This window comes from Harpia harpyja, chromosome Z (assembly GCF_026419915.1).
Source record: "Harpia harpyja isolate bHarHar1 chromosome Z, bHarHar1 primary haplotype, whole genome shotgun sequence".
NCBI classification, from domain to species: domain Eukaryota; kingdom Metazoa; phylum Chordata; class Aves; order Accipitriformes; family Accipitridae; genus Harpia; species Harpia harpyja.
The window spans coordinates 106,612,126-106,634,921 of NC_068969.1; the positions used below are offsets into that span (position 1 = coordinate 106,612,126).

Genomic DNA, 22,796 nt, shown 5'->3' on the forward strand with positions numbered 1-22,796 from the left:
CACGCGGTTGCCCTGGCATGTCTCTGCTGCCGGTGGGGAGCGGGGCTCCAAAAATAAATCAAGCAGGTCCGTGCATTAAGAGGAAACCCAAAGGAGGGAATAGCAACAGCAGTTGGAGGATCTGCTGAAATAAGTTTGCCCTGAAGCACTGGAAGGAGACGAGCCCTGGTCTCCTACAGGCTTGTGACATTTAATCCTCCCGTGCCCCCAGCAACAGCTCCAACCTCCTCCTGCTCATCCTGTGTCCCTTGCTTCATCCACAGGGAGGCTAGCCAAAGCCCAGAGCTTTCCTGAAACGAGGGCACGGACCCGGCCACCGACTCCAGTGGCCTTCTCTGTCTATAACACCCAGTGGCAATTGGCCAGCAGGATGGCAAGCCTTCACCAGGGAAGGCTGACAGCCCAGCCGACCACAAGAAGGGAACTGAAAGGGAGGGGAGATGGGGACAGCCAAACCTGGCAGGTATCAACACTCAACTTGGGTTGTGCAGCCCATCAGCCTTGATCAAACATCCCCAATGATACCCCTGGGCGAGGGACCAGAGCAGGGCACCTTGTCCCCATCCTATCTGACCCCTGGTTCCCACCTGGCCCCCACAGAGCCACAAAAAAGCCTTAATGCTACCAGGTAAGCAAACAGCCACGACCGGCAGGCTTCTAACAAAGACAAACTGCCTCTCTCCTTCCTCCCAGATTGCAAGCAGATGTGTGCTTAAATTACCTGCTGCTGACCGTGACGCTTAGCAAAGCAATGTGGTCTAGGAGCAGAATGAAGAAAAAATGTGTGAAATGAGGGAGGGAAGGATTAGCGGGAATTCAGCTGGCTCTGGGAGGGCAAAGTGTGGCCATTGCAGAAAACAAATGTCACTTCCATTGCAAGAGGTGCATTCATGACAGCTAGCACAAGGGAAATCCTGACTTTGCTAAAGACAGCGATGAAATTAAGAAAGCCTGGGGAAAGGCTGCAGGGTTGGGTCTGGGATCCCCAAAGGAAATCGCTCCCAGCCCACAGCACGCTACAGGAGCAGCCCTGCTTGCATTACATGGCCTTGGCTTCCTCTTCCAAAGAAACTCTTCAGGCCTGCGTACCCAGCTGCCTGCATGGCTTGTACGCCCTGGTTCTGACCCAGCTGCTGCTGGTGTTGGCTCCCGCAGTGGGCTGCATGTGTTTATCCATCCTTCTCCACGGGTTTCCCCAGTGATGCCATGGGAAGCCCACCAGCAGCCCCTGCGCCCAGGAGGGCACAGACACGCAGGGCCCATCTCGAAGGTGCTAAGAACAATGATAGTGGAGGGAAAGCCTGCAGAAAGGTACCCCCACTGCGATGCATGATAAAAACGGGACCCCCGTGCTCTGCAACACCTCTGCCCCTACTCAGAGCCAGCTTGCACTCAGGCCGGTGGCAGCTTTCCCCTCATGGGAGCCCAGACACTGTGCTTCTACTGCACTGTGGGGGCAGCAGCTTGCTGCAAGGATCTCTGGTCTCTGGAAGAGCATCCAAGGGGGTCTCCCATCTCCCAGCAGCGTCCTGCACGGCAGGACAGCATTTTGCAAACCGAGCCACAGAAATCAAGCCCAACCTGCTCCCCTTCCCCCTCACTGCTCCTGGCCTGCTCTCTGCCGAGCCCTTGCAGGTCACACGTGGTGTCCCACTTCCCGGCACAGCTCCGCCGGCTGGAGCAAAGAGCAGAGTCAGACCCCAAATTGCAGATTAGTGCGTTGGGTTCATGCACGGGAAACAAAAGATCGGAAATCTCTGAAGTGCACAGCTGGAATCCACACCCTGACCATGTTTTTGTGAGATATCACGTACGTTTTTAAAAGCTATCTAGAGAGGGTTCTGCTTTAAAACAGCCTGGCAGCTGCTGCACTGACACCACTGCCTGTCATGCTGACCAGGTCCTTCGATTGTTCCCTGTCCCCCACAGGCCATACTCATCTGTAGCCTTTAGCCTTAGGTTATGAAATTATTCAAGGAAAGGATTAAACGTCCTCCTATGCATTTGTTCAGCACCAGCTGTGGAGGGAGAGTGGGAAGGGAAGGATGTGTGACCCAGAAAAATCACTGCAGGATACTACGTGCCAACACCCCAAACCGATGGTCCCCAGAAGTCCTGGGGTTTCTCTCTCCATTGTATTTATGGCCTCACAAGGTCACTGCAAAGGATAAGCCCACAAGCAGCCATAAGATGCTCACATGGCACCATGAGGAATGGGGACTGCCAAAGCACTCATCTCCCTCTCATACCACAAATGTGTCTTCTTCTCCCTTCGAAGATCCTGCAACAGCAACTGTATGTTTATGGGTTGCTAAACTATGTGGTCCTTCTTTGCCCCTTTCCACATACCAGGCTTCTGGGCTAAGAGCGATCCAAGGCGAGATCAAATATCCTTGCAAGATGCTTACTTACCCTGTTCCTCAACACCACTTGTCTCCAAGGAATTTCTCAACATGCTGCAGGAGTCTGGGCAAGGGTTTAATTCCCCTTAGGGCTTTGTTTCTTCCTCATCACCTCTTCTTCCCATCTCTCACGCTGCCTGAGTTGCAAGCTGCCCTCTCAGCGTAGCTCTGCTGGACGTTTGCTTCATGTTAATTCACAGCCGCCCATCTGTGCGCCCTTCCTGCCTGCATTGCCAGCCAGGAATGACCAGTGAGCCCTGCCTATGCGTGCTCCTTCCCAGGCCTCCTCCTCCCCAAAGCATCATCCACGATAAACTCGCGTCAAGCGTTTCCTCCAGGAGAACAGAGTTTGCTCCATTCAAACTGACCTCAGAAAAGTGGCAGCTTCTCCACCCCCCATACCCCTTTCATTTGGACCAGTGGAATCAACACGAGACATTGCATTTCCAATTGAAACAATCAGCTTAAAAGCCCAGTTTGAAATTAAAGGTCCAACCCAGTGATGTGCCACAACCAGCCTCCCCAGAGAGAGAATATTTTGGGAGCCTCTCCAGTGTTAGTCCTTTAGGGACTGCAGAGAAGGTGCAATGTGCTGCCAGGATCCAGCAGACACCATGCTCAATGCACTCGCCCTGCGGGGGCATGGAGCTGGACCCCACACCCTGTTTGGAAAAACACTTTCCCAGCCATATAATAAATACCAGAGCAGCAATACCCAGCAGTACAGCCACAGGCTTACTTTGACACAGGGAACAGCCAGGACAAGCCGACCTGGGACAGCAAAACTGGGAGCAAAAACCCCCTCCAGCAAACGTGAGGCCAAAGATGAGATGCAGAAAGGATTTAAGTCATTGAACGAAGGCGTCTGCTTCTTCCAGCACACGTGTGGAGTTATTCTCACCTGAAATCAGTTTTTGGACAGCTAGAGAGCACATGCTGTTTCAAGCAAAACATGCGCGGGCCACTCTCCCAGGCAGGGAGTTATCTCAGGGTTTATTAATGGGCAAAGCCACCGCGCTGACATGCTTGCAGCATTGTGGTGAGAGTGGCAGGGAAGAAGAAGCAGCAACCCACTCTGCTCCTCCCTAGGGAAATGATCAAAAAAAGAGCAAGACCATCACCTGCAGCCAGAGATGCCCAGCACTGTTCGGATGGCTCCAAGCCCGGGCTGCCCTCCCTCCCACGCTGAGATGGGAAACCCATTAAACACTGCAAGCAATGAAGCCTCCACTGCTTCCCTGGAGGCACTTTCACAGTCAACTTGAGGAAATTGTTCCTGATATCCAGCCTAAATTTCCCTTTGTTGATTTTCAGTTGAGCAGCGGAAAGGTGGGAGCTTTAATGAGACAAGCGGGGCCGCTGCAGGGGAAGGAGCCGTCAGTTTGAGCGAGGCAATGCACAGAGCTGCGGTTTAAGTGGAGCAGCTATTGCGAAAAGCCCAGAATCCTACAAACTTGGGATGGAAAATGTCTATTAACTTTCCCAATGGACTAACATGAGATTGTTCCCCCATTTTCTAATGCTTCTCCCAGTCCAGCTATTTGATTGGGACCAGAGCTCTGCAGAATATGAAGGGCTTCTTCTTCTTTTTTTTTTTTTTTTTTTAAGGAATTGCTGTGTGTGGAATAAAATGTTGGGTTTTATGGCCAGATTTTCTTGTTTCATTCAAGGGCAAAATTTTTTTCTGTTTTGCCTGCTCTACACAGCTTCTTCTGCCCTGCAAAACCCCCCAGAACTCTTCTGGCACATGAGTGAGGGCATGAAGTGCGTGGCAGCAAGTTGCTACCAGCTTGTGTTTGAAAATAAGAGCTTTTGGGAGTGAGAAATGCGACACAAAACTGCAGACAACTGCCTTCTGGGACACGGCTGCTGCTCAGCAAGGCATCACCCACCTCAGGCGCTTCCTTATAGGAGCCCAGCATGATGCTGTACTGCAAACCAGCATGAGGAGAAGTTTGCTGGATATGAAGCCAATGACATCCTTTACTATTTTTTCCCCCTTTAGCTGTGGAAAAGGCTTTTCATCAGCAGATAAGACACTGCAATGCTCACAGGAGCGTGCCCGGGACATGCAGATTTGTGTGCAAGGGGTATATAAAGGAACGATGGTGCAGCCAAGCGAGCTTGGCCATGGGAAGAGCATGACATCCATTGCTTCCAGCAACAGGGACATCAGGCCCTAAAAATCCAGCTTGAGACATGGGCTTCAGCAAGCAGAGGAGCAATGGTTGGGTCCAGGAGCAACAGGCCCCTCTGCCTTACTCACCTGAACAGCATCAGCACTGTACAACCTTCAACCCCAAAACAGGCTGGCTGCTTCAGGGTTGCTCTGTGGGTAACGAAGCTCCCAGGCTGTGCTGCACCGCTGCAGCTAGACCCCTTTGCAGCGGACAGGGGTTTGCCCAATACACCCACAGACCCCCAATGGGGTCATGGAAACGGAGGCATCGAAGACCCAGATCATGCAGGACTAACCCACCTCTGGCAGATGTTTGCCTTAATCACACACCATTTTCTTAAATGTCAGATGGCTGCATGGCAGTAGAAGGGCGCTTTTCCACTCTGCTTTTACGGGACTGTAAAGGCAAAGTGGCTGCATGCTCCCTGGAAATGTCAGGCTCTGTTTTCCTGAGGACCTGCCATCCATCAGGTTTTACCAGCAGAAAGAAGAGGAGGGTGTGCTTGGTGGTGCTGACCGAGGGTCTTGCGCGGGCAGGTGTGGCTGCAAGGAGCCAGCCCTCCCTCCCCTTGCACCCACGCTGGGTCAGAGCAATGAATTGCCTCCCCAAAATCAGCACCCAACTTCCCATGCAGAAAGGGGCAGAAGGGATGGCACCAGGGGCTGCGGGCCACCCACTCCCTGACACTAACACCAGGTTTTGCAAGCTTGGCAGGCAACGCTGCTGCGGAGAGCACCTTGTGATTAACCCCGAGCACGCAGGCTTGGGATTTCCCCACCACTGCCCTCACAGTGCCCTTCGGTGTCACAGCAATACCCTCGCAGGATAAAGCTTAAGCACACAGGCTGCAAAAACTTTGATAAAAGAGATCTGTACTACAACATTACAAAAATCCAACCCCACCCTACCCGGTTTTGTTGCAAGGTATAGCTTCAGGACAAACCTGAGTGAAGGGGGATGAAATAGAGATTTTCTCCATCTACTTCCTAAATGTCAGATGAGGGAGCATATTGCACGGTACATTGCAAGTTTGGGATGTGGCAAGATACCAACTGCACTTTATGTGTTGCAAAACCACCTCCTCTGTGGCAGCTGAGATTTCAAAGCATAAGCTCCGACCTTGGTAATATTTTTTACATATTGAGTCACTGCCGACACTGGAAATAGCACGGGAAAAAGGCTGGGATTTCAAAGACTTTAATGCATGGCTGGATCTAAGAACTGGGACAGCCCCAGCTGCCAGCCTGGCCCTCCAGCCCTCTGCCACTCTTCATTACGGGCACAAGGCAGAGACACTGAAACGCTGTGAGGCGACATAGAGCACTGGCACACCAGACTAGGCAAGAAGAGGATGAGGATTCAAATGAGGATGAGGCACAGCCCTCCGACATGCCCCGCAGGTAGCCCTAAGGGTGATGAGCGCAACTGAGGAGGTGACTCCCGATTTTTTATTACCCACCTCCAAGGGAGGTTGGCTTGAACACTCTAGCCCTTTTTTTTCCATTACGGAAAAAATCAGGGCAGGTTCATGTCCTTTGTGAAGGCAAACGACCCAAAAACTACAAGGGGAGAGGAGAGAGGGGACTCAGCAAAGAGCCCTTTCCACTGGTGGAAGCAAAGCTAGATGGGCAGATGGATAGGGAAAGAGAGGAATCCTTCTCACACATGACATCCCACCCCATCTGGTCCCTTCAGACTGACCCTCAGCCTGAAGGTCTACTCCCCTGAGACACTTTACCAGGTACAAAATTTGATTCCCTGACTCCCCCCCTTCTCCCAGCAAGGGAATAGCTGTCTCTGATAGCCCTGATTTGCTAAATAAAACACTCCTTGAATGCTCCCCGCAATAACGTTTGCACAGAAAATTGACATTCTTCCTCCTCCCACCAGCCCCAACGCTGTTTGTTTGTGAGTTAATAACTTGGACGCTCGGCTGAGCTATTGATCCCTTCTCAGAACAATCATTCTTTTGGGTCCAAAATACACAAAAAATGAAGGAATGAGCTAGTGATGGCAAAACGAACTTGGCGCTGGCACTCGGCCCCATGGCACTGGCACTGCAGGGGGACTCAGGTCCTTCCCAGCCGCTCGTGATGTCTTCTACAGATGCAATCATACGAAGTTGGATTTATTTCTCCATCCCTCTCCAACATCAAGGAAGAGCTGTGGCAGCTTGCAGGCAGAAAGTCAGCTTTCATGACCCAAAATTATCATTTAGCTTTAAATATTCATTACCTAACCAGGGCTTTGTAACAGGACAGCTGGTCCATGTAGGTGTCCAGGCTACAGATCTCCAGCAGCAGTGGTGCATGGGTACCATCACCTTTAGCTATAGGAAAGGCAGTGTTTCAGAGCCCCAATTCCCCCACTGAAGGAGAGAGGGCAACACCAGATCAGTCCCTCCATCCAGGGAAGGGTGCCCTTTGGGCTTTTATTGTATTAGACAGGACCTGGCATGCCAGAGGCAGAGCAAAGCTCCAGGTTTCATCCATTCCCTCCTGCCAGCACTCGCTTGGGAGCAGATCTCCCTCCAATACCTGCTGTAACAAAACCTGACTAAAGGAAACAATTAAGGTCTCTGCAATGCCCTCATCCTCCTTAACTGCTCCTGTACCAGCAGGGCATTGCACCACCTCTCCCGGGGGAATCCTTGCTCATGCCCCAATGCTGTATCTTTGCTTTGCAATCTGCTCACATGCCTCTGGCTAATTGTTCTTCAGACTGCTCTTTTCAGGAGAGATTTTCATGGCAAACAATCAATTTTTCCTAAGTTGCATTTTTTTCCTTCAAAGCCTTTGATGTCTGGGAAAATAACAGGCAACCTCAACACACGGCTGAGCATCAGGCGAGGGCTGGGAAGCACTAAGCGGAAATGCATTTAGTTGTCTGGGTCAAAAACCATTTCCTTTGTTAAATGATTATTATTGTTCCAAGAGGATTTCAGTGGGAATTGAGGGTGCTTAGATAGATGGATTCACAGGTTTGCTGAGCTTCTATAAGGGTCTCTATATCCTCCACCATAATTCTACATCATAACTTCCAACACCAATAACTCTTCTATGACTCCCAACAGATATTCCTGTGCCTTCCAAAGCAATAACTTCTCAATGAACTCCAGACCTGCCAAATCGACTGTTTTCCCCCTGCGGACGCCTGCTTTTTGGCCCTTCTCACTGCCCTCCTGGGAATCTTGACCCATTTACCTCTCCTTCTGGTTCCAAGCTCAGCGCAAGGGGAGATGAGATCAGAAAGCGATCTGCCTCGGACGTCAACAAATAGCTCTGGCACTAAAAGCTTTCAGTCATCTCCCATTTTCCTGACTGCTCTCAACAGCCGAGGATCCAGATCTGGACCTGCTTGCACCAGGCATCTTTCTGAGCAACCCTCCCCTCATCACATGCAGCCCTTTCTCACATTGCTCATTTCTTCCCACTTGTACCTGAAAATTGTTATGAGCGTGTCGCAGGTCTCCCCTGGAGAAATTACTTAGGTTATTCACTGGGGCTAGAGAACAAACACTTAAAAAAGAAATAAATTGCAATGCATATCTTGGGTTGCCAAGCCTCCCAGTTCAGCCGTAAGAGCAGTGCACCAGGCACAGCGGCACAGAGCTGCTACCTCTCTGTGCACTTGATCTTAACGATGTGTTAATTAAGCTAAGGTTAGAGCTGCTCGTTACCTTATTATTTTTGGTTCTATCACAGTAATGCTCAGTGGCCTCAATCAGGAACAGGCTTTCCTCCCCCCCCCCCCCAGCCTCTCTGCTTTTAAGTCACAAATTATTTCAAGATCTGGTAAAAATAAATGCACACAAGCAGGCTCTGCTCTTTTCCAGGGGATTTTGCTCTGTGAGGGAAGAAAGGTTTCGACAGTGTGTTTGAATCAAAAATGAACATATGCAAGAGGGGAAGAATGACATGCATCAAAAGTTACCCTTTTTTTGTTGAAAGGTTTTCTTTTAAACAAAGAAAACCCCCAAAAGACTAATCTCACAGCACTAGGTGCTGCGTACAGAGTCAGTTCGTGCTGCAGAGTGAATATTGAGCAAGCTACAAGGCTGCCCAAAGGAGGACAGAGGAAGGATAAGCGATTTGGCTCCATTTTCGGGCTCTCCAGTTGCTATCCCACTCGCCGACCTGCAGACTCCTCCAACTGCTGGGGCCGAGCATGGCCGCCCGCCTCTCAGGTCAACCCCATCCCACGTGCACACGGAAAGCAAGCAGTACTTCTGCGCCTGAATAAATAACCAAGTTTTAGAAGACGACACTAAATTTGCTGGTGAGCGTGTTAAAGGAGTGTACCCTGGTGTTGGTCTCCCAGTGCCAGGCTGCCTTCACATGGGTGCAATGAGCTGCCAGTTCTCATCAGACCCCCGATGAGCCACCACAGGCACAGCCCTGCCTTACCCCCTCCTGGGGAGCAGGTACCGGGGGGACAGAACTGGGGAGCAGGAGCTCTGCAAACCATGCCAGTCTGAAAACAAATGGACTCCAGGAGGGAGAGGCAGATGGGGAACGCCACAGGGGTAATTTGGGCAGGTCCTCTTGACCCCCGGCGGGATGCGGGTGCCCGTCCTCAGGGGGTGATGCTGCTGCCTTGGGAAACCCGAATAGCATTCCCCACCTCCACTCCCTCCCAGCCAGGGGGAATTGAGTCACGAAAACCTCTCGGGGTCTTTGCAGGAAGGTCTAATGCTTCTAACAGGGTGGGCACCTCCGACCACTGCAGCTGCCAGCTCTTCCTTACAGGTGTCATTACATGTTGATGTAGGGCCAAGCCGAGGAGTCCCGCTGGGAGCACAGGGCTGGCAGCACACCCCCCAAGCTGCACCCCAGCGTCCCACAGAGGACCTGGGTTACCATCACGCCCACGCTATCCAATTACTAAGAAACAATTAAGCTGATGATGGACCTTAGGACCACCATGGAAAAATGTGAAAGGCAGCCACCTGCTCAGCACAGGGCCCGGTTTCTGCAAAGGATCTGCAACCCAGCATCACGTCTGTTGTTAAATGGGAGCCAGGACTCTTCCCCTGGTTTTCAACCGAAATCACCCTATGCCATTTCTGGCTGCTTCCAAAAACCATTTGAAAATGTCATCAGGAAATGAAACCTCTAGAAACTGTTAGCGTTTCCCTGCCCTGCGCTGAGATTGTCACTTCCCTTTGTGTTCAGTGCTGCTATCCTCATCGGGAAAGAGCTGGTTCTGTCCTAAAACTTAACCCTTAACTTTGGAAAACCCCTTGAAAGAAAAAAAAAGCCCTTTCTGGGGGATAAGCCATAGGAAAAAGGCTTCAGAGAAGCTCAGCAGTGCTTAAACGGATAATGAAGCAGAAATGGCTCCGGGAACCAGGGCGAGAGTAGACTTTTCTGGGGAGCACAGTGTCTCCTGAAGCAGCAAGTCCCATTGGCTTTAGTTTTCCAAAGAGGTCTTGCAGCATGAAGCAATGCAGGCAGACACGCAACAACTTACTTGGGGGCTCTGGCATCCAGGCTTTGAGCAGGAAGGTGCTGCACAACTGCGCTAATTATCTGCTGAACATCTGTCTCTCCCCTACTACAGCGGGGCCAGAGGAGTCCTCTTGCATAGCCGAGGATTAGCGCTGGAAAAGATTTTGTTGACTGCGTGATTTTGCACAGGAGAGGGAGAAAAAAAATCCTGCAGATTCCCTGGAAGGGAGGTATTTCAGGGCAAATCTCTTGGATGAAGGAGGGGAATTCATGGTTGAAACCAGAGACCTTGCCGGAGCAAGCAGCAGGCACTCGCCCTGCCGTGGGCTGTGGGATTTAGTTCCTTGCTCCAAATCGGGGGGAGCTGGAGCTCTGCTCCTGTGGTCTCCCATGCCTCAAGCAACACCAGGGCATCTACTACAATCCAGAGGATCCTGGATTGCAATCCTCCTCCACCCAAAACCCCTCTCACATTTCCCTACAGCCAAAAATGAAACTAGGGTAGATTAACAGAGCAAAACCACAGAGGCACGGGGGGAGCGGGGCATGGCTGGGCTCCCCCCAACCTCTTGGTCCACGCTTGGTGTGTCGCGATCAGTGTTGGAAGTTGGAACTGCCCTTCAACAAAGCCGCTGGGTTTCGGTGGGAGGGGAGCCCGGGACAGGCAGAGAGCTTGAGCAGGGCTCCTGCCGCGGCACCCAGCCTGCTCCCCTGGCAGCAGGCTTTAAGCAGAGGTTAACTGCCAAAGACCAGTCCATCCATGGCCTTCCAAGGACTGCTTCACTTCCCTGGGATGAAGGGGGATTCCCGAGTTCACCAGCGGCTCCAGAATTTACAGCTTTTATGGACAAATCACTCAGACTTCAAGGAGGAGGGAAACGAAACTGGGCTTTAGATTTACAGCCTTCCCAGGTGGGGAGGGCAAACACTCTAAGACTGCACCATGGGCATGAAGGGGAAAGAAGGTTCAACCTTGCCTGGTCTGCTTCTCCCTGCCCAAAAGGCTAGAAAAGGCCAAAAAATAAGACTTCCAGTTGCGGTGTGGTACCTAGGGGAAGGTGTGTATCCTTCTCACTGTCTTGGCCGGGATGCAGTTCTCCCCAAATCCCTTTATAGCCAGGGAGAGAGGCAGCAGCACAAGGGACATAGGACAGGCTCCTGGCATAAATCACCCCCTAATAAACTGAGGAGCCTCCTTTCTGGACAGGTGATGGAGGGGATCTGGAACTGCAGGCAATGGAGCCAGGTATTGGGAATACATCCTTCATCTTTGGTCTTCATCCCACCAACCTCAAGCGGAAAAAATCTGCCCAACTTTGTGTGACATCTACCACCCATCTTAAGGAGGTTTGTGGAAATCTGTGTGCAAAAAGCCTGACAGAAGCCTAAAAACCAAACCCGTAGTGAAGAGAAGCAAATCCCCCGCTGTTTAATTAGCACAAATGTCTTGTGAGCTGGGAATCTTTTTTTTTTTTTCCTTCAAGACCATCAGGGGCCAGAAACTCGCACTGTAACACAAACAAAACATCCCTTAAAATCAACTGGTGCTTTTGGCCAAGCAGAAACAGTTGGGATTTCCAAATATGGCCCATGGGAACATCAGCCCAAGCATTCTCGGGAAGCATCTTGGAGCCTGAGCTGTCTCCCAAGAATAAAATCCTTCAGTCCAGCACGACAAAAGAGCCATCGCATGACAGTCACTATCACACAAGCGTGCAAATTAAGCTATCAATCAAACAAGCAATAACCTGGAAAACAGCAGTGCGTGGTGCACATTGTACAGGCAGTGGGCAAGCAGAGCTGACCCATGGTTGCCTCCCATCACATGTGGGCTGTTGTGTTCCTTTCTCCACCAACATCACAGCAACTGGGGGTTTCTTTTTGGTTTTGGCCTTTTTATCCAAGTTTGGGGAGCAGGACCCTTTCTTGGAGAGAATACAGGTATCCAGCAAAAGCATTTGTTTTGGACTCAGCCGCTATATAAATCAATGGTTATTCTGCAGGGACGTGACAGAGCAAAAAATTAGACATAGAATTTGCCAGACGTCGAGAAACGAGCTAGAAATTGTTGCGGTCTCTCCTGGGTTGGGGAGGGAATCCTGTCTCAAAGGTTTGGGATTGCGTGTGTGCCTCCAGCTTCACATAATCATGTCCCCTGAGGCAAAAAGAGAAGGAAGACTATTTAAAACCTCCCATGACTTCTTGCCTTCCATCTCTTTTAATTGCTTCAAAGGACATCGCCGCTGCCTGTCCGTGGACTGAAACCCCAGGAGGTGATTTTTGGAGCCCGGCTGCGCGGCCCCGACACCGGGGCTGAGCAGCTGCTCAGCACCCAGAGGCCCAGATATGTTTGCAAACAGATCGGGCAAACGGCTGTGTGTTTGTGAGTGTATTTTAAAAATCAGATCCTGTTGGCAGGCAACTCTCAGACAGCAAGCGGGGCCAAATCCCATGAATAAATTGCTTGGAGCGAGTAGCTTGACGCGCCATTATTCATAACTAATGCAGTCCTAGTAAACAGAAAATGGAGGCCAAATCTGCCTGTATAGACACCAATGACCTCATCTGTTTTCATCCTATTTACTGAGCAAAATAAGAGCAGAAGAGAGCTACCACCATCCTCTCAAAGGGGAAATGGCGGGTTTGGAGGAACAAATATTCCTGACAGCTCTGGGGTGAGGCAGGAGTCTAGAGAGCAGGGATGCAAGCTGAATTCAGAGTCAGAACAGAAACTTGGTCCCACTTGGTGCAAAGACACAAATAAAATCAATCAAGCACCTCTCCCATCTCCGAGCAGCTTTTGCTCGGGGTTACGAAGAGCACAGCTTGCTTGAGGCAAGAAAAAAGCTGGAGACAGCGGAGGGGGCACAGCACCCATAGGGCACCCCCCTGAAGGCGGGTGCTCTCCTCCCATTTCCCAGCCAGCATTTCAAAGCAGGTTATGCAGAGTTTTTTGGGAGCAGGCAAGCTGCAGTGCACTTCCCACCCTCTCCACAGTGAAGTTATAAGCAAAACAAACAACAAAAGCCGGGAAAGTGAAGAGGGAGCAACTGGCTGCTCCTCCACGCAGCACTGCAATCGCAGGCTGCCCAATACAACCACCAACCAGTTGGTTAAAGCAAGCACAAGACACAACTCTCATGGTGCTTTCACGCAGTAAAACTTAGCAGAAGTCACTGCCAGGGCACATTGTTTGAGCAAAACCCCCTGATTTGAGCAAAAATCCTGATTGCAGAAGGGAAGGGACCTTCAAGAAGCGCAGGTCTGCTGACGCTGATGCAACCGCTGGAGCAGCAGCTGCTTGCAAGAAGCTGGGAGGCTACAAACCAGAGCACAGACGTGCTATTTCTGCCACGTTTCCTATGCTCTTTAAGAATTATATTTATTTCAATTTGGGCAATACTTAGGAAAATTGTGAAGACGGCTGTGATCACTTCTCCCTTGCTTCCTTTCCCAATAATACAAATTTTAAAGGCATTTTAGTTGCAAGCTGCTTCCACCATAAACAGGCCAGCTCAGCACCTCCAGAATTTACCTTAGGGAAAACCAGAGCCATTGACCTGCAGACTGCCACATTCAACTTGAACGCAAAGGGAAATACTTCTGTAAATGACAAAGAAAATTTATTACACTGCTTAAAAGTTACAGCCCATTAAAAAAATTGTCCTGATTTGAATCATTGACTTTTCAAAATAAATACTATTCTTTCATCAATAAGCTCAAAATATAAGCTAACCACAAAACCCTTTGGAAAAAAGAAACATAAAAATGATATCTGTACACATTAATAACATCTATTGATCTAACTGCAAGCATATGTCCACATACATAATTTTACCATATCACACATCAATAATACTCTACACTTTTTTCATATTAAACTATGCTATTCCCATGAAACCAAACTCCTAAGTATTTCCCTAAAAAGGCCCTTGCCATTTAAATGCACAACGGTTGCGTTTCAAAGTATTAACACCAAGAGCGTATTTGGTTATGCAGACTGGTATTAACCATTCATAAAGTGAATGGGGCAGAGTCATAGGCATGTCAGAAAATGGAAACGCTTTTTATTTGTAATAAAACCAACAGTATTTTCTCTGCCTCCTTTCACTACTACCTTCTTCACGTCTCAGACCCTGAATTTATTAGGCAGCCAAAGCAGCCTGGACCGAGCATGGCATTGTCAGCTCTCTGCACCTTGGTGTTTTGGACGAGGCTTAGCATGTTATAATCTGTTTATTAATGCTTTGAAGAGGGCCAAGCAACGAGGAGGAAAAACTGGCAGATGACAATATTATTTAGGCTAATCAAGAATATGATGGATAGGGGAAACCATCAAAGTGAACAGCAGTGCCAGGCAGTGAGGAAGCCCAGCGTGGTGATAAATGAAAGGCACTGCACACTGCAAGGGAGATTTTGAGCTAATCACACACATTGCTGCAGTCTAAATTAGCTGGAAACAGCCAGCAAAGTGATGTCAGCCTTTGCTCTGCGGCCACAGCTAAAATGGCAAACAAAATGTTAGGTGACATATAAAGACCCGGGATTATAAAATATGCGATGGTGTAACTCAGCGGTATGCCCTGACCTGGAATGCTCTGATCAATCCTGGATATCCTGCATAAAAAAAACAGAGGAAAAGGGTTTCTGTTCAGAGACGGGCAATAAAAGCGATGAGATGTAGAGAAAGAGCAGAGTCTGAGACTTTAATTTACAAAGGAGGTGGATAAACAGGAAGAGGAAGGAGGTGCAGGGAGCAACGAAAGACAGCTGGCAAATGCTCTTAAAAAATGGCAAGGGCAGAAGAAGAGTCCACAAAACTGAAAAGGAGACTTGAAGCTGCTTTATTTCTGCACACGTAGCGCCCAGTGCACAGCCGGCTCCTGGGCTGTGCCACCTCCGAGCATCCTGCAGACCCAAACCAGGGAGAGTTAAGAGCACAAATTAAATGCTTTGATTTCTAAGAAGACTCATAAGTGTGTGGTGGCACTGGCGGGTGGTGAGTGTAGGAAGGGCCGTGCCAGGGAAAGAGCACCAAGGCTGAGGGAGACGCCACCATGGCCATCATGAGGTCTTATGGACAAAACCTGCATTCAGCCAGGAAAACGTGACCTGTTCCCCACAGGAGGTTGGTCCCAGCTGGGCAGAGCCAAGGGTCAACCCATGTTCTGCAGCAGGCAGGCTCTCCACTGCACCTCTTAGTGCTATTTTAGGTATTTATTGACTTGGGTTCTCTCTCTTCACATGTCTCCCTCAAGCCTTGATAAGGAGCACCGCTTCCAGGGTACCACTATGAACGCAGTGTCCATATGGGTCTCCAGGGCAGCCACTGCTCAGCATGGGGAAACTGAGGCAGAGTCCCCACCTTCCCTGACACCACTGGGTTGCTCCTCAACACTGCGCTCCCCACATCCACCAGCTGCATCCTAAAACCACGGTTGCCCAGGGGTGGACAGGCGGACACAAATCCTTGCACGTCTCTCCATCCCTCCCCTCCCCATTTTTCTGAGGTCCAGTGATTTCCCAGCTGATGAACACATTACCACCTCATTCGGCAACGCCTCGGAGGCGCTCACGTTTCAGGCCCCGGCGAGAAAAAGATGAAGTATGAAAATCCCTTTCCTTTCCAATCCAGTCCTCCCAGCACCGGCCAAGGAGCGAACACAAAACGCCTCGGAAAACACACAAAAAACACCGGACGCGAGAGGCCGTGCCGAAGTCGCACCATATGCAGGTGTCAGGGAAAAAGGTCTCCCGTCTCCCACGCCAGGCTGCTATCTCCATCACACAAAGCCTTCCTGTGCGGGGTTGGTACCTGGAGGGGACCCTCTCCCTCTGTCAGCTCATCAGCAACCTGGACCAGGCAGAGAAGAGGCAGAGGATTCATCCAGCTGTGCCCATCAGCACCAAGAAGTATCTGGAGATGGTATCCAGCCTTGAAGGCTTCCAGTATGTCCATGCTGACGTGAAAAGCTACACATATGAGCCCTTGCCAAGATACCACCTCACCACTCAGCTACAAATATCACTGGGGGCATTTTTATCCCAGGCATCACTGCGGAAAGCACAGTCCCCTTTCCCTACCCTCAGACCTGCAGGAAAGGCAGAAAGGCATTGGGTCAGGCCAGGAGTTAAACACTACCCCAAGGCATCTCCTGGTGACATTCCCATCTGCAAACGACTGTATTTTTTTTTCAGAGAGGGTGCAGCACATTGAAACCCATGATACACACCATGAGCTCACCCCGCTTCTGCAGCCAGTGGCTCTGAAGCCCCCGTTCAGGGTATTACTTAGGAAAAGTGAGACAAGCATCCACAGGGGTGATGGAGAGAATGTCCGGTCCTGCTCCCGGAGAAGGGGGCACGTCGGACAACCTTCACCTTCATCCAGGATCCTTGGGAAAAGGCATCAACTCTGCCAGCACCTCAGGCCAACGGAGCCTGATGCTCCTCAGGCAAGGCCATGAGTCTCCTCCCTGAAACGCTTTTTGGAAAGGGAATGGGTTTATAGCAATTGTGGCACTGTTCCTCCCCCAAACACCCTCGTAAGTCCAAGCAGAACAAAAAACCCCGCAGCTTTGCTCCATGCTGGTTAGAATCTCCCCATAGCTAGAAACGGGCTGGTCACACCAAATTTGTGCAGGATTTTGTGGAAAGTGCAAAAGAAAATGGGACAGAGGTTTGTTTAGTGGCAACAGCCCAGTCCTGCCTCTTTGACATTTGCTCTGAACCAGTGAACTGCACAGCATTTGAACTTTTGTTTAGACAGATAGGCCTGTGTATTTAGAAATCCTTGAAACTCATCCATCTGCAAAGACAGCGACTCTCGATAATGCAAAAGCTCTAGCTGGGATGCTGAACTCAGCAGATCTCTCTACAAATGATTCCTATTAAAGTAAAAAATTACAATGCAAGCATCTATTAGACAATCCAAGCCTGACATAAAAAAGGAATTAAAAAAACATAATATGTTCATGCCAGCCATCTTTATAGACCACTGAGGAGCTCAGGGAAGGCATTGGGACACCCGTTCTCCATTGCCTGCCTGGTGCCAAAACACACCCACAGCAATGCACCCTCCACCACCTCTGGGACCATCCTGGCACAGCCATCTTGATGTGGGTCTGCTCAGCTCTTCAGTGTCTCTAGAGATGGAGACTCAAACCTACTTGCCTGGCAGTCAGTTTGGACATCCATCCACCCTTCCCATGAGGTTCAGCTCTCCTGGCACCCAGCCTGAACTTCCCTCACTGCATTTTACACCCATGGTTTATTGCTCCAGGGACACAAGGGCTGGTTTCCCAGAGAGCTTTTTGCATCTCTGAAAGCTTACAGCTTTTTTGGGTTTTCTCTTCTCCAGCCTCAACATTCCCAAACCATGGCCTTGGGGATGTGGGACATGCTCAGGTCCCTGGCTAGTTTGTCCACCACCAGCATCAGCAAAGCACTGAGAAACTCATCACAGGTGATGGGTGCAGCCACACACCAGCACTGGTCCTGGTCCCACCAGCACGGGCATGAGGCACGGCTATCAGGACCAAAGGAAAAACACAACCATCCTAACCAAGAGCCTCGTGACCACCTGAGGCCAGAGCGAGCTGAAGGAGAGCCCTCCCTGTGGTTTCCCTGGCTGGGCAAGAGGGTGGGATGTGCCAGGGAGACCCCGCTGGCGCCGTGTCCCTTCTCCCTCCCGGCATGCTGGGCAGCAGCAGCGCACTCAGCTTCCAGCTCCCTGCCCCCCCCAAACCTAAACCAGCAGATTATCACGTTAACGCTTCAAATGTTTAATTTCCTGCTCCAATTACACCAGTTTTGCAGCAGGAGAGGCGGGAGGGGGAACAAACGAAAACAAGCTGGGTCTTTCCAAATAAACCCAGAGCGACTTTGAGACCACTGGGCTTCCCCCTCCACTCTCTGGCTGGAGATGGGGGGACGGTGCTCACGCCAGTGAGGTGGCTGGACGTAGGCATAGGAGCCACCTGAGTGCTGACCTCTCAGGCCAGCAGCGCAGTCGCTCTCCATCCCGCTGCTAAAATGAAAAGGTCCTTTTGTTCAGCGGCTCCCGTGATCTCCACAGCGCTGCGGAAACATTTGCTGCACCGCAAGAAAAACAAGGCAGCTGGTGTTTGTAGAGCAAGACAGTACCCTGCTGCAGAGAGGGGCCAGGGGGAGCGTTGAGGAGAGAAAGGGGATAGGGTAGGAGGAGGGCAAAAATAGTGGGAGTAGGGAGGGGAGGGCGTGGGAGCGCGGGGGAGCAATGGAGCGAAAGACGGAGGGATGAAAAGCACAGAGGGGAACTGAGGGAGAGGGAAGGCGAGAGCACGAGAAAGGGGGAAAGATAGTGTGGAGAAAGTGAGGGCGTGGAGAAGGAAAGAGGGACAAGTGAGGAGGAGAAAAGCACTCAGGAAACTTCAGGCTATGGCCGCATGCAGGCTCCCGCGGAGCTGCCTCCGCCTGGACGCTCCCTCTGCCCCATCCATTGGGTTGCTCAATCCTTCCCAGAGGAAAAGAGAGATCTGGAGTAAAAAAGACATCCCAACCCAGGCGCCTTGCAGGGCAGCAAGTCCAGCTTGAGCTGCTTACAAGGGATATTAAAAAAATAAACCCGTCCCCAAGCAATCACTCAGCCCGAAAGCCCTACTGGCTGCTTGCAGGAAAGAGCAGGGCTCTGGGGCTCAAAATCCCATGGAAAACGCACAATGATGGCTCTGCAGCATCCCACTTCCCCCCAGGGGGAAGGTGGCCCCCCATTGCCCTCAGCTGGGCTGGGGCAGGGGATCCCGGCTGCCCGCAGAGCCGGGGATGCTTTCCCCTCAATGCCTTTCCCGGAGGCTGCCCACGGCTGCTGTTATTTATAGCTCGCTGAGCGTGCACGTCGCACCGAGTTCACCCGAGCGCGCAGGGAAGGAGGCGAGGAAAAAGGACCGACCTTGGGGTCGGGGCCAGGAATAGCCGCCAGTGGCCAGAAATAGCTAGTGCCATGTTCAGCCCTGGTTCTTCGAGAGCCGCTGGATCAGAGCACGGTGTTTCCAAGATTTCAGCCCCAGCCAGGATAGGATTGATTTCTCCTTCGGACTCATGTTTCCCCCCCAAGACCCCCCCATAGCTGCTCTCCAGCTCCAAAAAAGCTGCCGGGTGGACAGAGCAGGTGGGAAGGGGCAGGAAAGCAATCCAGCGGCGGGGAGGGGACGACTGACCTCCAGAAAATGTGCTGGAAAAGCAAGGGAGGCAGGTCGCGAGGAGGGACGGGTTTCAGCACCTGCTGCCGCGAAGCCCGCCGCTGACCTGGGAAGGGGCGACGCAGGGGAGCAGATTCCAGAGGATTTTGGCAGTGTGCAGTGATCGGCGCACAGCTCGATGACTCCTTTGGGTGCCTGCGAGAATTTCAGCACATGAGATCAACACGGACGGCGTGCAAGGCACAGAGACCATCACGTGTGCGCCTCCGTCCCCCCAAGGAGGCTGCAAGCGGAGACAACCACCTCCTTGCCCCGGGCATGCAAGGTGTGGGCATCCTCCCTGTCCATCCAAGCACGTGCACGTATGAATACGCGTGTCCCTTTGCACGTGCAAACACAAAGCCTGGTGCACGCCGCCGCATACAGCCCACATGCAAAGGACTTTCCTGGCTGCCCTGGCAGGACCTGCCTGCAAACGCCCTGGACCCCAGCACACCCCACCACCACCCCCCACCCATCTTGCTCCACGCTCGGCTGTGCCAGAGCTGCCTGCCCTGAGGCAGGGCTGGATGCTGCTCCCAGGTCAGGGAACAGTGGCTAAACCCTTCTTGCCAGGATTGCTGGTGGTTAGGGAGATGGTGTGAGACCACGGGAGTGGGAAAGCCTCATCCTGCTGCCTCCAGCACCAGCCTCCGCAGCCCAGCTTCTGCCAGAGGGAGACTTTAATGATTAACCCTCAAGTACCACATCCAGGGGCCAATGCTTGGGCAGGTAAGTGGAAGACGAAGGCAGACAGGGGAGCATGGTGCAGCCTGTGCAGAAGGCTGAAAGCCCTGGGTGAGCGGTGCTAGCCCACCGGCTACCTGGCCTGCAAAGGAAACTGCCTCAAGCTCCCTGCGGAGAGGAGTCCCTCACTCCCTACTGACCAAGAGGAGGTTTGAGCAACTCTTCTCCCATCCTTCCTGTGTTCTGCCTTCCCCAGAGAGCTTCCCAGCCATCTCCAGGGTGCTGAGGGAGGGATACTGGTGTGGCTGCATGAGTTAGGACTCCTTGTCTTCCCCCTTGCCCTACCACCTCCCAGGAGAAACACAGCCTGTCCCTTCTGCAAGGTCTCCGTGTGTGGCTGCTGCTTTCCTGTGCTCCATGGCCGTAAGGCCCTCACCCTGTGCAGTGCTGAAAGGCTGAGCTGCAGGAATAACTGTCCCTGGGCTTTCTTCCATGAGTTTTGAGCCCCATTTTGGATATAGAGGGAAATCCAGGGCCCACCTGGTCCTGCCCCTCAGCTGGACCATCATGGCATGGACCCACAGCAAAGTGCTAAACCGGCTCCAAGTGCTCCTTCCCACAAGCTCTGGAGGATGCTCTGAGCACTGTCTATCCAATCGCAGCACAGCACATATCCCCAGTGACAGACGGGGAGAATATTCCACGCCTTGCTCCATAAAGAGCCTCTCCTGCTTAATTTCCTTATCTTGATGCTGTTCTTCCCAGCCTCTTGCTGCTTTGGGGTACTAGTGCTGAGGATGGTTGTGTGAACGCACCCGCAAGGAGCCAGGCAGGGCAAAGGTGGGCAGGGAGGGAGGCAGCCCTGGGAAGTCTCCCAGCCCAGGGGGATGCGTAGCATCAGACAGGTCTCACCGGGCAGCAGCAGGTTGTGCTCACACAGCTGGGGAGTGAGGGAAGGGCCAGAGAAGGCAGAGAGAACAAACAGAAAAATAAAGGACGCCCTAAGCAAAGTGTTGAGCAGAAAATACACTGCACTGGTCCAGACCATCCTACCTCCTGCAAAAATACACACATGTAGGTATTTGGCAGTGGGGCTTGTACAGGGCTGGTGGACATGGCTCCTGCAGGTGTTCCCCATCACCTCCAGCTGTCCCATCCTCCTGCGGCAGCTTCGTGCATGGGTTTGCAGGGTGGCCCGATAGATCTGCTCCCTACCAAAGTGGCCCAAAGAGCTGTGGAGCCAGGCGCTACCGCAAGCACACAGCAAGTCTGCAGCATGCACCAGCTGGGGGAAAATGTCTATCCAATCGTGCAGCACCAAAGCCCTCTCCCCAAACCCATTCAAAAGCAGCAGCATCCCCTGTTTGCAACACACCTCTAAGCTGAGACCGTGTCAGCCCAAGGCCCCAGAGAGCAAAGGCTTAACAGCATCGGCTCCAGGAGACCTGTGTTACAGCAGGGCCAGGACAAGAGCAGGGAGATTTGTGCACACACATCTGGGGCAGAGCTGGCCCTGAGGAGCCTGCAGAGGCCTCCCTGCCACCCCAGCATGCAAAACTCAGCCTCTGGTCCTGGGGTGGGTTGGTTTTTTTTGTTTAACGAACTACTCTCCAGCCTTGTAAGGCGAGTCCCCACGGCGCCCAAATAAGCTGAGTATTTTTGGCTGCTCTCCCTGCAGCCTTGGGCTGGCCTTTGGGAAATGCATACCCTGCAGCCCTCCATGCCCTGGTAATTGAAGAGGCTGCCACTCCTCCGGGCCAGAAAAGGGATTACAGGACACGCTTAAGGACTTGAATTCATAACCTTCATCTTCCCCCAGAGCTCAGGTCCCTGCCGCCTGAATTGCGGCAGCGGCACCGCTAGCCGGCAGCACCGCCAGCCATCTCCATCCCGGGCATCCGAAGGGCACGGCTGGTGTTTGGGCTTCAAGCTGGGGCAGAGCATGCTGCCCCTCCAGGCTGCTCGCAATTAACTGCTTTTGAGGCTGCAAGGAGACAAATGACTATAATTTCACAAATAGACTTTATCTTAAAACAAGCGCCTTACCCAACACCTATTGATTCCTGCTCCCCCTCCGGAGAACTCTCTGCAATTAAGTTGTCACATCCCTAATGCCCACGTAAAAATGAGCCAGCTCCAGTGTCTCCCAGAAAACCTCGCCCGCATAGGATTGCAAAACACAGCTGCCGAGTTTCCTTTTTACCCCTAAATTAGGCAGAGATGAAATTTATCTCGGTGGTAGACAGCAGAGCTTTCATCTCCATCCCTCCGGCTGCCACGCAGCTCACAGACAGCTCATGTTTTGCCTGTTCTCTTCCAAACTGCTGATGGTTCTGCACAAAAGTCAGGAGGATAGTACACTCCACAGGCAGGGCATTGGGGAGAGCAGAAACTCAGTTTTTGGGGCTTGTAGCCCTTGCAGAGCTGATGGCTGGCTGCTGGGACAGAGGGACATGCTGCAGAGAGGGGGTGTGGCTGGTAGTACCCCATCAACCCGAGGGCTTGGCACAGGGATGTCATGGGCTCCCCTGTCCCACGGCCTGTCCCTGCCCTGCTGGGAGTCCCACTGGCCTGGGACACAGGCTGAGCAGCCCCAAATGCAACACATTAGCATGCCATGCCTCAGTTTCCCCATCGCCACAGTCTGGGTGTGGTGTCACCTTTGCCAAGCAGAGGAACAGCAGCACGGGTTCCAGGCACATGGTCTGTTTGCAACCAAGGGGGGCTTTCTTTCCTGAGAACAGATGAGGTCGGCATGAGAATTGCTATTTCCCCCCTCAAAAGGCCAATTAAGTTGCTGTTTTTAATACCCGGGCTGGGATCATCACCATGACACAACCACATTTCTCTCGCTCCCTG

General features: G+C 51.9%; 1 protein-coding gene across 7 annotated transcripts in view; it reads right to left on the reverse strand.

Annotated features, from left to right (window-relative positions):
- CNTFR (ciliary neurotrophic factor receptor) overlaps window positions 1-22,796 on the reverse strand; it is a 212,765-nt gene that overhangs the window by 107,962 nt on the left and 82,007 nt on the right. The window contains exon 1 of one of the 7 annotated variants that reach the window (XM_052778586.1): window positions 22,598-22,616. The exons of the other annotated variants lie outside the window; for them this stretch is intronic. The gene's annotated coding sequence lies outside the window, so the exon portion shown is untranslated. Of the gene's footprint in view, window positions 1-22,597; window positions 22,617-22,796 lie in introns of those variants that run through there. 7 annotated transcript variants of the gene reach the window in all.